This window comes from Urocampus carinirostris, chromosome 19 (genome assembly GCF_059441175.1).
Source record: "Urocampus carinirostris isolate Australia breed hairy pipefish chromosome 19, RoL_Ucar_1.0, whole genome shotgun sequence".
Taxonomy (NCBI): domain Eukaryota; kingdom Metazoa; phylum Chordata; class Actinopteri; order Syngnathiformes; family Syngnathidae; genus Urocampus; species Urocampus carinirostris.
Genome location: NC_142367.1, coordinates 26,127,420 through 26,143,467, shown reverse-complemented (window position 1 = coordinate 26,143,467; position 16,048 = coordinate 26,127,420).

Here is a 16,048-nt window from a genome sequence, read left to right as displayed (position 1 = left end):
AAAAAATCCCTTTCTTGTGTCTATAGACAGACAGAAACAAAACAAGCACACAACAGGACAAAAATAAACTAAACAGGACAACGCAAAACCCAAAACCCAAACCCGTGTCCTTGATGGATCCGCTTGAGGAATCTCCTCGGCCATAAAATCCAGACGGGCTGCCAATAATCACGCGACGCCGAGACCTCCACAAAGGAGAGAACGCCAACTGTGTTATTATTATTATTATTATTATTTTTTTTGCAGGGGACTCAAGGTGAATGCAAATGTCTGTCCGTGTCCTGACTTGCTAAATGGCATCCGTCTCTTCCAATGTCGGGACTACCGGAACAGGAGGAGAACCCAAATGCGTGAAAAGCAGGTCCGTGTTACAACCTGTACTACAATTTGACAGTTTTTGCTCATGAAGTCACAAAAAAAAACTGTTTTCCTCCAGAATGTTTATTTCTAACTGTGGTGGCGCTGTTTCAAGTACAAGTACCTAATTTATCCTTACTCTTAAGGCCCAAATGGTACTAGTACACAAATGTGCCAGACACCCAAAGAACAGATTTACAGACTCCAGAAGTTGTCATGATTATTGCTTTGGATCACCTGATTGGTTCCCTGTTCTTTTTGAGTCCCGTCCTGTCACTCTCTGGTTGTCAGTCCGTCTACGAACCTCTGTTGTTACAAGGCAAAGCCTTTTTTGACCCTGACTCCCGTCTGTCCCGTTTTGGCACCCGTTTTTCCACCTGTCCGTCCCTGATCTTCCCGTTTGTCTCCAGCGATGACCCGTTTTTGATCCCCGACCACGTCTGCTCTCCCGTCCCGGCTTACGACCCGTTTTTGACCCCGACTCCCATCTGTCCCTTTTTTTCCACCCACTTTTCCACCTGTCCGTCCCTGATCTCCCTGTTTGTCTTCGGCGATGACCCGTTTTTCATCTGCTCTCCCGTCCCGTCTTACAACCCGTTTCTGACCCCGACTCCAATCTGTCCCGTTTTGGCACCAGTTTTTCCACCTGTCCGTCCCTGATCTCCCCGTTTGTCTCCGACAATGACCCGTTTTTGATCATGACCACATTTTTGCTCTCCTGTCCCGGCTTACGACCCGTTTTTGACCCCGACTCCCGTCTGTCCCGTTTTTGCACCCGTTTTTCCACCTGTCCGTCCCTGATCTCCCCGTTTGTCTCCGGCGATGACCCGTTTTTGATCCCCGACCATGTCTGCTCTCCCGTCCCGGCTTACGACCCGTTTTTGACCCCGACTCCCGTCTGTCCCGTTTTTGCACCCGTTTTTCCACCTTTCTGTCCCTGATCTCCCCATTTGTTTCCGGCGATGACCCGTTTTTGATCCCGAACAACGTCTGCTCTCCCGTCGCGGCTTATGACCCGTTTTTGACCCCGACCTCGGCTGCTTTTCAATCCTGGCTTACGACTCGTCTCTGGCCCCCACCACGTTTTTGCTCTCCTGTTGGCCTGTTTTTCCGTCCCTGACACCGCCATCGCTCGCTGCAGAAGATCCACTTCCGTATTCAAATCACAATCTGATTGCGAGAGCGACTTGCTTCCCGCGTCTAGCGAGCACCGAATGGCGAGAGCTACCCTTCCTCTCTCTACCTCAATAAACTTGTGAGAAACGTTACGCGATTGGGTCTCCCCTTTGTTCTGGACGTGACACAAACAAACCAGCCCAATACACGGACAACAGCCACAGCAACGGCAAATCTCAAGGAGGAACTAAGAAAACCAACAGAAAAACAAAAAACCTAACATGAGCAGATAGAGTAAATAGTGTCACGGTTGCCATGTCACCCAATTGGCCCCGCCCGTGTGGCGCCAGCTGCGGCTCTTTGAAAGATTGGCTTCCCTTCTATTCAAGCATAGTGCTCTCACTCACCCTTTGTCAGTTCGTCAAAAAACCTCTGCCCTGCAAGACGTGGGTTTTGACTCTGTCCGGTTTCCTGCCTGTGTTTCCTGTCCGGTATCATTCCCGTCTATTTTTGTCCTGTTTATTTTCGATCTCCGGTTTTGTTCCCGTCTAGTTTGTCCCATTTAATTTCGATATCCAGTTTCGATATCAATCCTGTCTGTCCCGTCCTGTCCGGTATCGACCCCATCCGTCCCGTATCTGCTCGGCCTCTGGCTTCCTGACATTCCACGCCAGACTGCTGCCCCTATGTGCATGACTGCCCCATTTCCCGTAAAATAAAAGCTTGTGTGAGAAACGTCACGCATTTGGGTTCTCCTCCAGTTCCAGTTCCCGTTGAAGAAGGTGGCTCCCTACACATGAGACACCTGAATTTATAATTGTAAAAGGAACAAAATAGATGAAACAGGACAGAGTCAAAACCCACGCCTTGCGGGGCTGAGGTTCGTTGACGGACTGACAAAGGAACAGTGAGAGCACTGAGCTTAAACAGACGGAAAGCCAATCTGTTAACCAGCCGCAGCTGGCGCCACACGGGCGGGGCCAATTGGGCGCCATGGCAACCGTGACAAGATTTCCGTTTCGGTAAAAGTTTTCCACTTGTGGTTCTTGTTTTTTTTTACATAGAATTTGACCTTGCAAGGAGAACAGGAGAGGACTGTGCCCAAAAAATAATCCAAAAAAGAAAATTCCAAGCTGTTCCCCAACGTTCTCCCCCGCATGAGTTTGTAGCCAGGCGGTATCGGTGCTTTCCTTCCATGCCAATTGCAGCATGCCTTTCCCCTCATCAACATATTTTGTTACCCGAGTTCCTGACAACGCACGGCTCACCGTCCCCGAAGAGACCGGTGCCATTTACCGAGTCGGGAGACGAAAACACATTGGCATTCACCTTGAGTCCTCTGCAAAATAATATAAAAGTGACGCCGTTGGTGTTCTCTCCTTGATGGAGCTCTTAGTGATTATCGGCATTGTTGGGCAAGGAATGAGGTACAGGCATTGTTCCCTCTAAGCTGCGTGTGTGCGCAATTGGGCACTACCCTGAGCTTTTTCCACGCACAAGAAAATCTAGCCAGCTCACAAAAATCAAGGGCTCGAAATCGCTAATTAAATAAGTCAAAGTTATAGTGCATGAAGGTAAAAATACATATTTTGAAGTCAAGGTCGAAGTAGAACGAAGTTGAGTAAAGTCAGTAGAGTTTTTCGAGAACCGGCTTCTTCGGCTCGGCTCACTAAAAAGAACCGGCTCTTTCGGGTCCGAAACGGCTCTTCGGGTTGTTTTTGCTTCTTTCATCCCAACATGACCAACTATGATGTAAACTCATGCACAAAATGACTTAAAGTAAGAGGGGAATAGAACAAAAAAGAAAAAAAATACCAAAATGAAAAAGTAGTGAAAAGCTGAGGAAAAAAGGAAACAAAAGGAAGAGAAAAAAAGAAGGAAAAATTTTAAAAAAAGCCAGAAAAAAAGAAAAGAAAGAAACAAAAAAAAAAAAGTAAATAGAGAACAAAAAGAAAAAAGGAACAGGTATGAAAAAAAAACACAATGAGATTTTAAATATGTTGATGAGGGGAAAGGCATGTTGCAATTGGCATGGAAGGAAAGCACGGATACCGCCTGGCTACAAACTCATGCGGGGGAGAACGTTGGGAACAGCTAGGGATTTTCTTATTTTGAGGATAAGCGGTGTAGATAATGGATGCATAGATGGATGGGTTCGGAAAAGAGGTCGGCACCGGGACTCAGACGGGAAACAGGGCAGGATTGAGTCAAGAGTCAAAAAGGGCTTGCCTAGCGTGTAGCTGAGGTTGGCAGACGGACTGACAACCGGTGACAGGAAGACGGGGGTTTAAAACCAGGTGCCCCGCATCAGTAATCATGACAGTTATCAGTTAATGCGATTAATTATTCGCCAAGTGTTGCGCAATAGGGAACCTTCTTTCAAGGAATCTATTACTTCTTAAAGATGGCTTCAAACAAACCTAGAAAAGACACCGGCGTTGGGTAGGGTTACTTTAACTGGATTACTTTCTTATTACTTATGGATGACTCCAATACCAAATATGCTAATAAAAGACAAACCAAAATAAATAGGAATCAAATGATGACTCACAACACGTGGTAAGCTTTCTCTCCTGGCTTTGATCTCTTGGATCTCCAGGAAAACGAACATAAAATGCCACAGAAACAAAATGAAAATGGAAGTTCTTCTATTACAATATACCACTTGGAAACGCGACCTTCATTTTTGCATAACCCAAAATAAATGTCCATACATGATGCATAATACAGCAACAAATACACATATTTATTCAATGCGTGGTCTATTAAGTCAGACTACCGGGGACATGGCAACAATTTCAAGCGTTTACAAGCACTTTGTCCCAAATTCAAGCCATTTTCAATCCGTGAAAACACATTAAACTACCAACTATTTCCAGGATTTCAAGCACCCATACGAACCCTGATTAGAATCAATGCAAAATGAACTCTTCGCAGTTATTATTATCAGGGTTGGGTAGGGTTACTTTCACTAGATTACTTTCAATGACTTTTGGATGACTCCAATACCAATTATGCTAATAAAAGACAAAAGAAACTAAATATGAATCCAATGATGACTCACAACACGTGGTAAGCTTTCTCTCCTGGCTTTGATCTCTTTGATTTCCGGCAAAACGGACATCAAATGCAACAGAAACAAAATCATTTTTGCCGTTCCATGTATTCCGTTACCCCCCAAGGCTGCACAAAATGTAGTCATTTGATTCATATTTAGTTTCTTTTGTCTTTTATTAGCATATTTGGTATTGGAGTAATCCAAAAGTCATTGAAAGTAATCCAGTTAAAGTAACCCTAGCCAACCCTGCGGATCGACTCGGATTCCCCCCGGCTAAACAGTAATCGATAGGTCGACAGGTTCAAAACAACACGGCTACCGGATATTCACGTCGTATCGATGTCACCGACCGAAAACGACAACAAAAAAAAGACGTAAAAGTGATGAAAAACACAAGATTAAAAAGAAGAATATCGCGATTATCTTGAAAGGAATTCTTGGCCGGATTACTTTGTAAATCAATGTGGCTACTGTTAGGAAATAAATATTAACATTGTATCGTTTACCAAATTATTCGAATTCGTTATCTGACTCCATTAACCAAACACGACCTGCATTCTCCTAACAATGCATGCTCATTTCTTGATGGGAAAATATGGACAAGAGACCGGCATTTCCACACGGGACAGAATTAATCTCATCTCATCTCATTAGCTGCACCGCTTATCCTCGGTAGGGTCACGGGGGTGCTGGAGCCCATCCCAGCAATCATCGGGCAGTGGGCAGGGGACACCCTGAACTGGTTGCCAGCCAATCGCAGGGCACACAGTGACAGACAACTCGCTCGCTCATTCACACGTAGGGACAACTTGGACCGGCCAATCCACCTGAAATGTGGGAGGAAAACCCACCCAAGCACAGGGAGAACATACAAACTCCGCACAGGAAGTCCGGTAGATTACTTTGATCTAATAGTGAATTCCAAATATTACTTTATTTCATTGTCACAGTTACCATGTGGCACCATCTGAGGCACAGATTGGCTTTCCGTCCATTTAAGCTCAGTGCTCTCACTCTTCCTTTGTCAGTCCATCAACGAACCTCTGCCCTGCAAGACGTGGGTTTTGACTCAGTCCTGTTTCCTGTTGCTATATCCTGTCCAGTATTGTTCCCGTTTATTTTGTCCTGTTTAATATCGGTTTCCAGTTTCGTTCCCGTCTGGTTTGTCCTGTTTAATTTCGATATCCTGTTTTGATATCAATCCAGTCTGTCCCGTTGTTTAATATCGGTTTGCAGTTTCGTTCCTGTCTAGTTTGTCCTGTTTAATTTCAATATCCTGTTTTGATATCAATCGCGTCTGTCCCGTTGTCTAATATCGGTTTCCAGTTTCTTTCCCGTCTGGTTTATCCTGTTTAATTTCGTAATCCTGTTTTGATATCAATCCTGTCTGTCCCGTTGTTTAATATCAGTTTCCAGTTTTGTTCCCGTCAAGTTTGTCCTGTTTAATTTCGATATGCTGTTTTGATATCAATCCTGTCTGTCCCGTTGTTTAATATCGGTTTCTAGTTTCGTTACCGTCTAGTTTGTCCTGTTTATTTTCGATAACCTGTTTTGATATTAATAGTGTCCGTCCCGTTGTTTAATATCGGTTTCCAGTTTCGTTCCCGTCTAGTTTGTCCTGTTTAATTTCGATATCGTGTTTTGATATCAATCGTGTCCGTCCCGTTGTTTAATATCGGTTTCTAGTTTCGTTCCTGTCAAGTTTATCCTGTTAAATTTCAATATCCTGTTTTGATATCAATCCTGTCCGTCTCGTTGTTTAATATCGGTTTCTAGTTTCGTTCCCGTCTAGTTTGTCCTGTTTAATTTCGATATCGTGTTTTGATATCAATCGTGTCCGTCCCGTTGTTTAATATCGGTTTCTAGTTTCGTTACCGTCTAGTTTGTCCTGTTTATTTTCGATAACCTGTTTTGATATTAATAGTGTCCGTCCCGTTGTTTAATATCGGTTTCCAGTTTCGTTCCCGTCTAGTTTGTCCTGTTTAATTTCGATATCGTGTTTTGATATCAATCGTGTCTGTCCCGTTGTTTAATATCGGTTTCTAGTTTCGTTCCCGTCAAGTTTATCCTGTTTAATTTCAATATCCTGTTTTGATATCAATCCTGTCCGTCTCGTTGTTTAATATCGGTTTCTAGTTTCGTTCCCGTCTAGTTTGTCCTGTTTATTTTCGATATCCATCCTGTCTGTCCCGTTGTTTAATATCGGTTTCCAGTTTCGTTCCCGTCTAGTTTGTCCTGTTTAATTTCGATATCGTGTTTTGATATCAATCGTGTCTGTCCCGTTGTTTAATATCGGTTTCTAGTTTCGTTCCTGTCAAGTTTATCCTGTTTAATTTCAATATCCTGTTTTGATATCAATCCCGTCTGTTCCGTTGTGTAATATCAGTTTCCAGTTTCGTTCCAGTCTAATTTGTCCTTTTTTTCGATATCCTGTTTCTTTATCTGTCTGTCCCGTCCTGTCCAGTATCAACCCCATTTGTCCGATATCAACTCAGGCAATTGGTATTGATCTCGTTAGCTATTGGCTTCCTATCATTCCACGCCAGACTGCTGCCTAACGTGCACGACTCCCCATTTCCCGTAAAATCAATGGCTTGTGTGAGAAACGAAACGCGTTTGGGTCCTGACCCTGTTCTGGTAGAGTATGAAAAGGGGATAGAGTGAACTCGTAATTATTGCCCCAGACTTTAGCACACTTTGTTGAATATGGTTTAAAGGCTTACCAAAAAGATACAGTTCGGAAAAGGGTCTCATTCGGATGTTTTGCCGTAATAAAGAGGACGACGCAAGTTCATCCTTTCTTTCGTCGTCTGATTCACATCACGAGCGGGGAAAGGACAACAAGCGTGCAATTGGATGAGATTTATAGCGTGCGGCGCTTCTCAATAACAAACATGGCCGTCGGCGCGCCGCTCTCAGACAATTACATGCTACACGGTCACGATACGCGTTCTCTACGTTCGTCATGTCTGGGTCCTGTTTCCAGTAATTGAAAAGAGCCTACGATGGGTAACGTGTTACTTCCAACACTGACAATGATCACATTATGTCATGAATCGGAACAGGATTAGAACCCAAATGCGTGACGTTTCTCACACAAGCCTTTATTTTATGGGAAATGGGGAGTCATGCACGTTAGGCAGCGGTCTGGCGTGGAATGACAGAAAGCCAGAGGCCGACGAGATCGATACCAATTGCCCGAGTAGATATCGGACTGATAGGGTCGATACCGGACAGGACAGGACAGATTGATATCAGGCACTGAAGACTGGAGTCCGATAACAAGCAGGACGAGACAGACGGAAATGATACCAGATATTGGAGATCGATAACAAACAGAACAAAATAGCCGGGAACGAAACTGGAGATCGATATTAAACAGGACAAAAATAGACGGGAATGATACCGGAAAGGAAACACGGGCAGGAAACCGGACAGAGTCAAAACCCACGGGTGCAGAGGTTTTGTTGACGGACTGACAAAGGGTGAGTGAGCGCATTGAGCTTAAATAGAAAGGAGGCCAGTCTGTCAACGAGCCGCAGCTGGCGCCACACGGGTGGGGCCGATTGGGCGCCATGGCAACCGTGACAGGACGGAACATACAGGATTGATATCAAAACTGGATATCGAAATTAAACAGGATAAACCAGACGGGAATGAAACTGAAGATCGATATTAAAGAGGACAAAATAGACAGGAAACCAGCAAGAAACCGGACAGAGTCAAAACCCACGTCTTGCGGGTGCAGAGGTTTTGTTGACGGACTGACAAAGGGTGAGTGAGCGCATTGAGCTTAAATAGAAGGGAGGCCAGTCCGTCAACGAGCCGCAGCTGGCGCCACACGGGTGGGGCCAATTGGGCGCCATGGCAACCGTGACAGGACGGGTCATACAGGATTGATATCGAAATTAAACAGGACAAACCAGACAGGAACAAAATTGAAGATCGATATTGAACAGGACAAAATAGACAGGACAGGAAACGCAAACAGGAAACCGGACAGAGTCTAAACCCATGTCTTGCGGGAGCAGAGGTTCGTTGATGGACTGATAAAGGGTGAGTGAGAGGACAGAGCTTAAATAGAAGGGAAGCCAATTTGTCAAGCTTGTGTGGGCCAATTGGGCGCCCTGGCAACCATGACACAAAGAGTCTCAAAGAAGGACTTGAATAACTTCTCCGTGGAGCGATCTAATCCCCAATCCACCTGTCACGATTACCGATGCGAGGCATCCGCCTCGGACACTGATTGGCTGTTTATTTCTTTTCAAACCCTCTGTCTTCCTGTCACCCTTTGTCGGTCCGTCTGCAAACCTCAGCTTCCGCTAGGCAAGCCTTTTCGACCTTGAATTTCTCCCGTCCCGATTTTCGCGTGATTCCCGGCTCCGACCCCTTTCCTGAACTCGTTTTTGCTCCCCCGCGCGCAAGTGGGTCCTGTCTCTGTTTCTGGTCTATGACACAACCTAATATAGAAGAACACCGACCTGGCCGACAACCACGGAACTCGAATGAACTCATCTGAGCCGAAAATGATGCAAGCGCCTTTCCAGGCGCGGCTCCTGTCAGATTTACACGTCACGCCGACACGCCGGCTATAAAAATGCGTAATTACGTGCCAAAAACTGATGCAAGCTCATTTAAAAAAGAAGAGGATCTATAGTGAGTCAGGGATGAGGAACTGTCTCAGCACAGAGTTTGCAAAATGCAGTTTTCTTAGTGAGGAAGTAGACTTCCAACAGGAGCCAGAACCGTCCTCTAGACCAGGGGTGTCCAACTCGTTTTAACTCGGGGGCCACACCATAGAACAAACATTCTGTCGGGGGCCGGACGAGTAGATTCAAGAGACAGAAAAAGAGAGATAAAGAAATGAGAGAAAGAGGGAGGGAAAAGGAGAGAGGGCGGGACAAAGAGAGAAAAAGAGGGAGAGAGCGTGAGAAACAAAAGAGATAAAAAGTCGTGAGAGAGGGGGGAAAAGAAAGGGAGAGGAAGAAAGAAATCCAAAGAGAAATAGAAAGACAGACGGAGAGAAAAGAGAAAAGAAAGTGCGAAGGGTATGAAGAGAGAAAGAGAGAAAAGGAAAAAAGGAAGTTAGAGCAAAAGAGGTTGAAAGACACAGAGAAAGAGAAAAAGAGAGACATAGAGAGAGAGAGACACACAGACAGAGAGACACAGACAGAGAGAGAGACAGAGACAGACAGAGACACAGAGAGACAGACAGACACAGAGAGACAGAGACACAGAGACAGACAGACACAGAGACACAGAGACAGACAGACACAGAGGCACAGAGACAGAGAGAGAGAGAGAGAGAGAAGGAGAGAGCGTGAGAAACAAAGGAGATAAAAAGAAGTCGTGAGAGAGGGGGAAAAGAAAGGGAGAGGAAGAAAGAAATCCAAAGAGAAATAGAAAGACAGAAGGAGAGAAAAGAGAAAAGAAAGTGCAAATGGTATGAAGAGAGAAAGAGAGAAAAGGAAAAAAGGAAGTTAGAGCAAAAGAGGTTGAAAGACACACAGAGAGAGACACAGACAGAGAGACAGAGACAGAGAGAGACAGAGACAGACAGAGAGAGAGAGACAGACAGGCACAGAGACAGACGGACACAGAGACACAGAGACACAGAGACAGAGAGACACAGAGACAGAGACAGAGAGAGAGAGAGACAGACCAAGAGAGACAGAGACAGACAGACAGACAGACACAGAGACACAGAGAGAGTACAATGTTGGCAACAAATGCAACACAAACTTTTTCTTCTTTTTCCCTGTTTTTTCTAAAAAACATATAATCCCTTTTAAAAAAATCTCATTGTGTTTATTTTTTCCTAGCTGTCCCTTTTTGTTTTTGTTCTTTATTTACTTTTTTCCTTTGTTTCTTTTTCTTTTTTTTCTTTTTTTTCCTTTTTTTTCTCATCCTTTTGTTTCTTTTTTTCTCAGCTTTTCACTTCTTTTTCATCTTGGTATTTTTTTCTTTTTTTGTTCTATTCACCCTTCCTTTAAGTCATTCTGTGCATAATTTTACATCATATTTGGTCGTATAGGGATGAAAGAAGCAAAAACAACCCGAAGAGCCGTTTAGGACCCGAAAGAGCCGGTTCCTTTTAGTGAGCCGAGCCGAAGAAGCCGGTTCTCGAAAAGCTCTACTAACTTTACTCAACTTCGTTCTCCTTCGACTCGACTTCAAAATACCGCATTTAGGACACAACGTCAGGGGAACCCGTGTATTTTTATCTTCATGCACTGTAACTTTGACTTGAGTCGCTTCTTAATTAGTCATTTGGAGCCCTGATTTTTGTGCGCTAGCTAGATTTTCTTGTGCGCTGAGAATGTGCGGGCATTCGAGTAAATCGAGTTTGAGACCCCTGACATAGTCAAATAGAGACCAACACAAGCTTCGCAATCCAATCAAGAAAGCCTTTGTGTCTGCAGATGGAACCACTTAAGAGGACCTTATAGGAAAGGAAAATATGACGCAGAACAAGAGAAAAAAAACCCTCCACTGCAACAATTGCCTATTCAACGGAGGTGTTGATTTACAAGTACTGGCCGCGTTTTGTTTTTCGCGTCTTTTTTCGTGCGATGAGATTCAGGAACACAGCTGGTCAAGATGTGGACGTGATTTATGAGGTTTGTTTTTTTCCCCAGCCTATAAAGATTTGAGACAAATCATTTGGATGCACTGTCAAACTAAACCTGAAATAAAGGTTTTACAGATATATATTCAGGGTTGGGTAGGGTTACTTTAACTGGATTACTTTCAATGACTTTTGGATTACTCCGATACCAAATATGCTAATAAAAGACAAGAGAAAACTAAATATGAATCAAATGATGACTCACAACACGTGGTAAGCTTTCTCTCCTGGCTTTGATCTCTTTGATCTCCGGCAAAACTAACATAAAATGCAGGGTTGGGCATGGTTACTTTAACTTGATTACTTTCAATTACTTATAAATGAAATCCATGCACTGCTGTAAATTAGGCTTAAACGTACTCGCTCAAAAGTGTGTATTTCTAATCAGCTGAATGGCCCCTTTAAGCATCGATACATAGAATTAGCAAGATGAGGGATTACCTATCACTCATTCTATAGTTTGGAGCTGAGGTCATAGTTTTGGGAGTAAAGAGTTACATTTACCCCGTTACATTTACCTGAGTGAGTTTTGAGACATTTCATTCTTCTAGGAGTAGTTCCAAGATACCACTTGGAAACGCTACCTTCATTTTTGCATAACCCAAAATAAATGTCCATACATGATGCATAATACAGCAAGAAATACACATATTTATTCAATGCGTGGTCTATTAAGTCAGACTACCGGGAAACATGGCTACAATTTCAAGCAATTACAAGCACTTTGACCCAAATTCAAGCCATTTTCAATCCGTGAAAACACATTAAACGACCAATTTTTTCCAGGATTTCAAGTACCCATACGAACCCTGATTAGAATCAATGCAAAATGAACTCTAGATTATATTGATTTGGATCAGATACTAATTTGGTAGTCCCCGGCAGAGAGATATGACAAATTTAGTTTTCTTACATTAACTTATAAATGAAATCCATGCACTGCTGTAAAGTAGGCTTAAACGTACTTGCTCAAAAGTGTGTATTTCTAATCAGCTGAATGGCCCCTTTAAGCATTGATACATAGAATTAGCAAGATGGAGGATTACCTATCACTAATTCTATAGTTTGGAGCTGAGGTCATAGTTTTGGGAGTAAAGAGTTACATTTACCCCGTTACATTTACCTGAGTGACTTTTGAGACATTTCATTCTTCTAGGAGTAGTTCCGCTCTCCTGGCTTTGATCTCTGGCAAAACGAACATAAAATGCGACAGAAACAAAATGAAAATCAATCCAAACATCATTTTTGCCGTTCCGTGTGTTCCGTTACTCCCCAAGCCTGCACAAAATGGAGTCATTTTATTCATATTTAGTTCCTTTTGTCTTTTTTTAGCATATTTGGTATCGGAGTAATCCAAAAGTCACTGAAAGTAATCCAGTTAAAGTAACCCTACCCCACCCTGTATATATCCATTGACGACTATGAACCTCAAAACGATTGTCTTTTGCTAGCTTGATGCTGACAAACATTGCTAACTCCGAAGACGGGAATTTGAAGAGCTTGAAGATGAAATGCTATTTAATATCAAGTGTTTTTACATTCCAGAAACAAATGGAAGCCCAATTGCTCATTTTCTTATTTTACCTACTTGTCTTCCCTAGCGAGTGATGGCGGTGTCAGGGACGGAAAAACGAATCAGTAGTCAGAACTGGGAGACCAAAGCGTGGTCGGAGGCAAGTCGTAAGCCAAAATAGGAGAGAAGACGTCGTCAGGGACAAAACGAGGTCGAAAGCCGGGACAGGAGAGCAGACGTGGTCAGGATAAAAAAACGGGTCGAAGCTGGGGACAGACGGGAGCAAAAAACGGGACAGGCGGGAGTCAGGGTCGAAAAAAGGCTTGCTTAGTATTCACTGAGGTTCGCAGACGGACTGACAATAGGAGACAGACGGGACTGGGTTTAAGTCAGGACAGGGAGCCGATCAGAACCTGCGGCGGTTGGAGCCAAATGACTTTTGAGACATATTAAAAAGGTTCTTGTGTTTAAACTAATAAATAGCTAGAATGCTAAAAAATTGAATTGGTTCCTTCCTTGGAAAGAAAGATAGACGAATACATCACGGCGGCGCAGTGGTTAGCGCATGTGCGGCACAGTTCATGTCTTGGGAACCTCCTGCGCGGGTTCAAATCCAGCTACCGGACTTCCTGTGCGGAGTTTGTATGTTCTCCCCGTGCTTGCGTGGGTTTCCTCCAGGCACTCGGGTTTCCTCCCACATTCCAAAAACATGCATGTCAGGTGAATTGGCCGGTCCAAATTGTCCCTAGGTGCGAATGAGCGAGTGAGTTGTCCGTCCCCGTGTGCCTTGCGATTGGCTGGCAATCAGTTCAGGGTGTCCCCCGCCCACTGCCCGATGATTGCTGGGACGGGCTCCAGCACCCCCGCGACCCTACTGAGGATAAGCGGTGTAGCTAATGAGATGAGATGAGTTGTCAGGACCAAAACGGAAACAGGACCCACTTGCGTTATGTTTCTCAACTGGGACAGGTACACCGCGGTTACAGCTATCATAAAATCATTTATTCAAAAACTTGATTAAAACAACTTATTTAGAGGGCCGAGAATTCTTTCATAGCATGCAAAAAATGGATTTTTATTTGCCCTTGCACCAAAACAGTTTGTTGTGAAATATTTTCTCGGTTTACCTCGTGGGAACTAGAGGAGTCTCGGCCTTCTGGAGAAACAAATCCTAGTCTGTATTCTCAACCCGAGGCCTTTTGGTGTTCAGTCACTTATCTTAAGTGGAGACAGCTAGCGGCATTTCTCCTTGTCGGGGTTTCAATGTAAATCTCTTGAATTTCTGTCTCAAAGTTATTAGCTTGTTTTTATATTACTAAATATAAAAACAATGTTTCTCATACACACACACACATATAAAGTACCGTATTTTCCGCACTATAAGGCGCACCGGGTTATAGGGCGCACCCCCAAAAAATAGTTTTCGGTCCTATATCTTCCATAGATAAGGCGCACCGGATTATAAGGCGCTACAATGGGAACGTCGACACGTCACTCAAATGCATCGTTCCATCATTCGGAAGGTTAAAGTCTTGGGATTCAAGAAATGCCAACCATTCCTTAGTTTCTATTTTCTTTTTCGCTTGCAACTTCACTGTGCATATGACAATAAACACTTGGAATTGAGTTGAATTTAAAAATAGACACTCCGTTCCATCCATTATCTGCACCGCTTATCACAGAAACATCGAGTTTCATGGTCCTCTTATATCCGTGAGTGTAGTAAACCCAGGAGAGTAAAATATTTACAAATACAGTACAGAATAGTAAAATACTGTTTTCTCTATGCCGTCAACCCAACATGCTATTCACATTCATCTTTTTCGGCCAATCGCAGGCTTTGTTTCGCCCCTTTAGCCTATGCGAGCCTGTAAATGATAAAAAGGATTCCGAGGCTCCGAATAACTTTAGCCAATAGCGATCGATTCAAATGATGATTGACACATTGGTTAGCCAATGAAACGCCGGTATATAAATCCCAGCATACACCGCGGACGACTTCGCCTTCGGGGGAAAAAACTAGTCGGCGGCTGCAAGTTAGTTGGAAAACTTTGCAATTTTAAAAAACTTTAACCTTCCGAATGATATTTGGAACGATGGTGCGCCTTATAGTGCGGAAAAATACGGTACTCCAAGAGCAATCAGTCCAATGCGTCTCAGCCGGTGTCAATGGGCAGGGCCAGCTGGGCACCATGACAATCGTGCAGGACATGACAATTACTGTATTTTACGGACTTTGCGACTTAATATCGATCCAAATAAAAGGCGCACTGTATTATAAGGCGCATGGTCAGCTTTTGAAAAAAATAAAGGCTTTTAGGTGCGCCTAATAGTGCGGAAAATACGGTACTATTGTTGTTATTATCATTGGTGTATTTTATAGCTTCTTACTACCCCTTTTCGAACATATTATGTAACATTATTTTGTCGTTGAGTTATTGTTTTTGTTCTGTTTTTATTTTGATGTTCGAATAAAGTTTTCATTCATTCGTCCATTCATACAAAGGATGAAGCGAGAGCCTGGGAGAGGCCGGTTTTGTGGCAGCCGCCATTAGCCTGGGTAGAAGCAACCGTGATGACCTCTCCTTCGGTAGAAGGACTGAGAAATCTATTCTAGATCGTCTAACCTGCCTTTTGTGTGTGTGTGTGATTATATCCTAGATATATTCTAGGTTTTAAAGAAAAAGGTGGATGGACTCTGGGGAAATTAGGGGTTCCGTTTCTGCCCTCGGGTTCAATTTAGCATCCAATCCAAGTAGAAAGTGGAATGTGAATGGCCTTAATCAGAAGAAGAAGGCTAAATTAAACACTATGTTTCCAAGGGGAAAAACCTTTAGAGGTTCATTTATTTTATCCAAATACTGAAAACAGAAAAGAGCTGAAGCCTATTTTGTCAGGACCGGAAAAGGAAACAGAACCCACTCGCGTAACGTTACTCACAGGTTTATTGGGGAGAAGGGAATGGAGCGCAAACACGATCCGGAGATCGCTGGTCACGTTGAGTAGGTTGCTCTGACGGGCGATGACGGTGTCGGGAACGGAAAAAAACGGGTCAGTAGCTGGTGTAGAAGAGCAAAAAAATTATTCGGGAGAACAGACGTGGTCGAGATCAAAAGAGGTCTTAATTCGGGACGGGAGAGCAAACGTGGTCGAGATTAAAACAGATCGCAGCGAGAGACAAACAGGAGCAACAAACAGGACAGGTGAAAAAGGGCTTGCTGTGTAAGATTCGCAGACGGACTGACAAAAGGGGACTGACTAGACAGAGGTTAAATACTGACAGGGAGCCAATCTGTCAACAAGCTCAAGCAGGTGCCACCCGGGTGGGGCTAATTGGGCGCCATGGCAACCGTGACATGCAGGCGGGGCCAATTGG